The sequence below is a fragment of the Hyaena hyaena genome, unplaced genomic scaffold, assembly GCF_003009895.1.
Source record: "Hyaena hyaena isolate Hyena2069 unplaced genomic scaffold, ASM300989v1 scaffold_13, whole genome shotgun sequence".
NCBI classification, from domain to species: domain Eukaryota; kingdom Metazoa; phylum Chordata; class Mammalia; order Carnivora; family Hyaenidae; genus Hyaena; species Hyaena hyaena.
In genome coordinates this window covers 834,445-840,895 of record NW_024080645.1, presented here as the reverse complement: position 1 = coordinate 840,895, position 6,451 = coordinate 834,445, and the positions used below count along the sequence as shown (strand labels likewise).

Sequence of the window (6,451 nt, the reverse complement as noted above, 5' to 3'; positions counted from 1 at the left end):
GCCAATATTTACCCTTTTTTTATACTCTTTATTCCTTCCTGAAGATCTGGGCCTCCATCTGTTTCTCAGCCTGAAGAGCGTCCTTTAGTACTTTTTTTAGTACAATCTGCTCGTGATGAATATTCTCCTTTGTTTTTCTGAAAATGGCTTTATTTTGCTTTCATTTTTGAATAATGTTTTCACAGCATATAGAATTATAGATTGACCATTTTTTCTTGTAGCGTCTAAACAATGTCATCCTATTATTTTCTGCATTCCATTGTTTGCTATAAACAGTGTTTACATTGTTGAGACACTTGCTGTAAATCTTATGGTTATTCCTATAAATTTAATGTCCCTCTTTTCTATGGCTGCTTTAAAATTTTCTCTCATCTTTGTTTTTCAGTGGCTTTACTATAACTTGTTTAGTGGTACTATTTGTATTTACTCTCTGTGGGATTTGCTGAGCTTCTTGGATTTGTGGGTTGGTATGCATCACAAAATTTGGAAAATTCTGGCCATTATTTCTTCAAATACTTCTTTTGCTCCAATTCTCTCTTTACACTCCTTTTTGTATAATTGTATTTGTATACACTGTCTTTTTCTTTTTTCCCTGTAGTGCTCTGATACTATATTCATTTTTAAAATTCTTTTTCTTTGTGCTTCAGTTCTGTAATTTTTCTCATTGACCTATTTTTGAGTTTACCGATCCTTTCCTCTACTTTATCCAGTCCATTATGAAGTGATTTCTTCATATAATATATATCTTTTTAAGGTCTGAAATTTTCATTTGATTCTTAGAGTTTCTGTTTCTCTCATGAAATTCTCCATCTTATTACCTATTATATTTATACTTTCCACTTATTTCTTAAAATGTTTATAAAAATTCTTGTCTGTTAATTTCATTATCTAGGTCATCTATAGGTCTGCTTCTATTGACCATTTTTCTCTTGCTGAGAGTTGTCATTCTTTTGTGTTCATTATAATTTTGGATCACAAATTAAGTAGTATGTGTACAAAGACAGTAGAAACTAGGGTAAGTAATATTTATCCCCAGAAACATGATGTCCTTTTTTCTCTCAGCAGTAACATAATGGTTTAATCACCACTGGTTTCAAATGCCTTGAGACCGGGATGGTGCATCTCCTTGGGATCTAAATGGTAAATGATTACCAGATCTCTCTCTGATTTCCTTTCTTGCCTTCATGTTTTCATTCTGTGGGAGATTCTTGCTTGCTCTCCAGCCCAGATCACGTGCTACTCTGCCCTTGGGAAACATCCTGTGGGGGAGGATTGGTGGACAGCGAGTGCCATTGCTACCTGAGGGTTCAGTCAGGATCCAATCCATCATGCCAGGCCTATGGCCATTATGAATTAATTTGATTTCCTCTTAATTCAGCAAAGTACCCTTATTTATTGCAGATTTGCTTCTCTGCCTGCCCATGACCCCAAGAATAAAAGCAGCCACTAAAATCTCTGTTCACTTATTAAAGACTTGTCTCTTTTAGAATTTAGTTCATTTAGATTTCTTTGCAGACTTCTTTTTTTTTTTTTTTATAAACAGTTTATTGTCAAGTTGGTCTCCATATAACACCCAGTGTTCATCCCTACAAGTGCCCTCCTCCATGCCCATCACTCTCCTCCCCCTTCCCCACCCCCATCAGCCCTCAGTTTGTTCTCGGCATTCAAGAGTCTCTCATGGTTTGCCTCCCTCCCTCTCCCTCACTGTTTTTCCCCTTCTTCTCCTCCAAGGTCCTCCATTAAGTTCCTCCTAATCCTCCTATACGTGCAAACATATGGTATCTGTCCTTCTCTGCCTGATTTATTTCATTCAGCATAACACCCTCAAGTTCCATCCATGTTGCTACACATGGCCAGATTTCATTTTTTCTCATTGCCATGTAGTATTCCATTGTATAGATAAACCACTTCTTCTTGATCCATTCTTCTGTTGATGGACACTTATTCTCTTTCCATGTTTTTGCTATTGTTGAGAGTGCTGCTATGAACATTGGGGTCCATGTGCCCCTATGCATCAGCACTCCTGTATCCCTTGGGTAAATTCCTAGCAGTGCTATTTCTGGGTCCTAGGGGAGTTCAATTGTTAATTTTTTGAGGAACCTCCACACTGTTTTCCAGAGGGGCTTTGCAGGCTTCTTAGTTGGCTTCTTCTTCTAGCTCTTTATTGGTTTTACAAGGTATAATTTTATAGTTTACCTGATGTCTTCTCGTTGTTATGGAAAGAGTGGTTGTCTTTCCTGACCTTCTCTGTCTTAACTGAGAGCCCTGATGATTGTTCCTTTAGTGTGAAATCATCTCATTTTCAAGGTAGCAAAAAAATTCCAATGTTAAAAAAAATGTTAAGAAGGCTAACAGAAATACTTTTGTGAGCCAGACTGCTTCTCACCTATGTTTATAGCTCCAATCTAAAATTATTTATTGATTAAAAAATTCATTGATGGAATAATTATAAATTCCTATAATATCCTACTTATTTCCCTGAAAAATAGTTTGAGGCTTTTGTTAAAATCTATCATGTTTAAGTTCTTCACATCTTTCACAAGTGTTATGATGGTGACAAATGGTAGGAATTGGCTTGATAAATCTGCTTGTGCTGTTGGGGCTTGTGGTTGATAGTGCTTCAATCACTGAAATCCTTGGATCACAGTAAGTATTACCTTGAACACTTTTTAAAATGTTTATTTATTTTTGAGAGACAGAGAGAGACAGAGCATGAGCGGGGGAGGGAAGAGAGACACAGAATCCGAAGCAGGCTCCAGGCTCTGAGCTGTCAGCACAGAACCCAACGCTGGGCTTGAACTCACAAGCCATGAGATCATGACCTAAGGTGAAGTCATATGCTTAACCAACTGAGCCACTCAGGTGCCCCAAGCATTACCTTGAATACAAATGGGATGGGATCTCCTGGAGTGGAGAGGAGAAGGAACTGAGGTTGCTAGTTGTGTGTGTGTGTGTGTGTGTGTGTGTGTGTGTGTGTGTGTGTGTTGGTGGGGAGAAACTATTCAAATCACCAAGTCCAATGTGGTATATAATCCCACAGACCAGGACAGAATGCAAGGCCACCCTTTCTCTAAGACCAGCGAAGTCAGGAACTCTGTCAGAAGGACCCAAAGGGTAGAGAATGGCTCTAGGGGCAGGGGCTGATGGGAAGTGAGCCACGCTCAGTGTAACAAACAAACTTCATTCTAGCAGATCTCACTTGCTATTAATAAAATCATATTATTTTTATCTTCCTCATTGTGAAAAGTTAATCTTATTTTTTATCAAATATAACCTTTTTTAAAAGTAGACTCCACACCCAACATGGGGCTTGAACTCATGACCCTGAGATCAAGAGTCACATGCTTTACCAACTGAGCCAGCCAGGCTTCCCTCAAATATAACTCTTAATGAGCTCAATGACCAAAGGTCTTGAAAGAGCATGTTATTCTCCATGATTTCAAATTCTACCAAAAGTTTTTTCTTTTGGGCTTGTGATCATTGAGAAAAACCCAGGAACCTGTCCTTTTGAATATGGAGGGCAACAGGGGGAGTCAGAGGTGAACAGTGTCTGAGTTCACTGTGACACTTATTATTTGTTACACACTTCCTATCTTGGGCCCAACCATGCTTATTATAGTTCAGGCCGGTATAACAAAATACCATAGACTGGGGAGCTTAAACAATAGACAGTGATTTCTCACAGTTCTGGAGGCTAGGAAGTCCAAGTTCAAGGTGCTGGCAGATTTGGTTGTTGGTGAGGGACCCTCTTCCTGGCTTGCAAGATAGCGGCCTTCTTGCTGTGTCCTCCCAGGGTGGAGAGAAGACACTCTGGTGTGTTTGTCCTCTGATCAGGGCACTGATACCATCACAGTGGCTCCATCCCCATGACCTCATCTACACCTAAGTACCTCCCAAAGGTCCCCCCTTCTCCTCCCATCACACTAGGGGTGCCACTCAACATGTGAATTTGGAGAGGACATAAACACTTTTTGTTTAGCCCATAACACTTACTAATACTTATATATATGGAACATCTCTTTGTCTAGCAGTTCTACAGCATCTTCTCCTCTGTTCCTCGTTTTTTTCTCTCCACCCTCAGGGCTCTGCTCACCTTCACTGCCCCTGCCTCGTGTCAACATTAGCACTTATTTCGCCGCTCCAAAGTTGTAGAAGTCGCTACTCTGGTTGCTCAGAGTTCTTACATTTGGGTAGCCATCTTTATCCTCCTTGAGAATTAAAAAGCTTCAGTTAGTTAAATGAATGCGCCAACACACAAATTTTGATTGAGCAGATAAATGCTCAAAAACAATGCAATTCCTGTGCATATTTTTATGTACTACATTAAGAAGCGGAAAAAAAATGACTTGCTTAGCGAGGCACTTTGCAGAAATTCAGAGGTTAATTTCAGAGATTAAGTAAATACTCGGAAATGCGTACAGTTCTTATAAACACTTTTATATACAGTTCAAAATAGGTGACACATATTTAATATCAATGCTGTAAAAATTCTAAATTTAATTTGTAAGTATTAAGTCAACAAATGCTCAGAAGCATACGTGTCCTTTCAAAGGCAGTCACCAAATGGAAAGACATGTTTTCCAGTGGCTGGAGTTGTTGTTTTATTTTTATTTACTGTTATTATTATTATTTAATGTTTTATTTATTTCTGAGAGAGAAGAAGAGACAGCATGAGCAGGGGAGGGAGGGGCAGAGAGAGAGGGAGACACAGAATCTGAAGCAGGCTCCAGGCTCTGAGCTATCTGTCAGCACAGAGCCCGACGGGGGGCTCGAACCCATGAACTGTGAGATCATGACTTGAGCCGAAGTCGGACGCTTAACCGACTGAGCCACCCAGGCGCCCCTGGAGTCATTGTTTTAAAAATGTGTGCTCAGTGGAATCTTGAGGAGACAAACCTTTGGATTTTATATGTCCATAAATGAGGTTCATAACTTAGCCTTGTCCTGACCCCATCCTCAGTAGAGGCCTGAGGGGTGGCAGGAGGTGAGGGCACTAAGGGAGGATCAGTTAGGTCAGCTGGCATCACAGAGTTCAGCTGACTGTTGCTGTCCCCAGGCTACATGACATGGCAGCATTCTCCATATCCACGGGGAAGGAGGCCCTGTTGGCCAGCTTGGTGGGGGAAGTGGTTTATTGTGTCTCACTCTGTCTGGGCTTGGGCAGCAGGGACCGAAACTCTGGCCCTCGGGTCCTATCCTTGCTCCTCAGCAGGACCACACCTAAAGCCCCTACTTTAGGTTCAGAAATGCTGGGGTGAGGTCCTGCTCCAACACTCACCAGCTGAGCAAGTCACTTAGACTTGATGAGCTTCTTAGTTCCACGGATCTTCAGTTTTCTTATCTAGAAAACAAGGCCAGTAATGCCTATTTTTACTGGGTTTTTAGATAATGGGTACAGGAGAGCTTGGGAAATTACATAAAGGCTGCAGACAGTGCTAATGGTGACTAGGTCCACTGCAGAGGCTCAGTTCAATTCAAGAAGCAGGTGTTAAGCCCGATTGTTTACCAGGCGGATCCTGTATTATGCACTTCAGGTGTTAGAACGATGAGGAAGAATCAGCTCTTGGGAGGAGGCTATGACATGTCAGAAGTAGTGGTGATGGAATTCTTTTCCACGTGGATTTACATCTGCAGCAGAAATGCACTGTTAGCAGCATGTCCAGTTTGGGTAACTTGCTCTAGTGGCCACAGGTTATTTGCTTCTCAAGCACTCATTCCCCATTTTTCTTGTAATGGCATTTTCCCATTTTCCTCTGAGAGTCTACTTCTCTCTCCCTTCCTGCCTCGAGTAGACTCCATCCCCAGCCCCAGGAGTGGAGCATAAGGCTCAGGCTTATATAATGGGTGCACTTCATTCCCCTGCTGACAGCAATTGCTTTGGGAACTGACACATAACTGAAGGCAGGCCAGTCAGAGCTGTTGAGACTGAACTCTAGGATTCTTATTTGTTTCAGTACTGGGGAAGCAGACCCACACTTTCTTGTAGGCTTTGAACCTGGAAGTATGTGGTGTTGGAGCCACTGTAGTCATCTTGTGGCACTGTCAGAAGATCCCTTATGAGAATGGGTCCTATCTAGAGAAAGCAGAGATGAAGAACAAAAGTTTGGTGATACTCTTTGAGCGCCTGTATCCAGCCATGCCTGAGGCTAGCACTGCCTCTGAACTTTTCAGTTAACATGTATTGCTAAATTCTCTTTTGGCTTAAGATAATTTGTATGCCTTGTGACAGAAATGCCCCTAACTCACCCCAGGATACCATGAAGACTTGCCAGTCGGCTCCCTGGAGATTCTATAGAAAAGACCACGCAAACCAAATATTTCACTTCATGTGGACTTTCTACCACTATAGCTCCTCCCTATATGTATCCACACCTGCCGAAGACCCGAGGCAGCATCAGGACCTTTTGTTCTAGCTTTATTGAGATATCATTGATGTAAAGCACTGTGTAAG

At 41.5% G+C, this 6,451-nt stretch overlaps 1 non-coding gene across 1 annotated transcript; it reads right to left on the bottom strand.

Annotated features, from left to right (window-relative positions):
* Positions 1-3,295: 3,295 nt before the first annotated feature.
* TRNAK-CUU lies at positions 3,296-3,368 on the bottom strand. Its single transcript has one exon. It is a non-coding gene; the product is annotated as a tRNA-Lys (tRNA).
* Between the last annotated feature and the right edge of the window lie 3,083 nt (positions 3,369-6,451).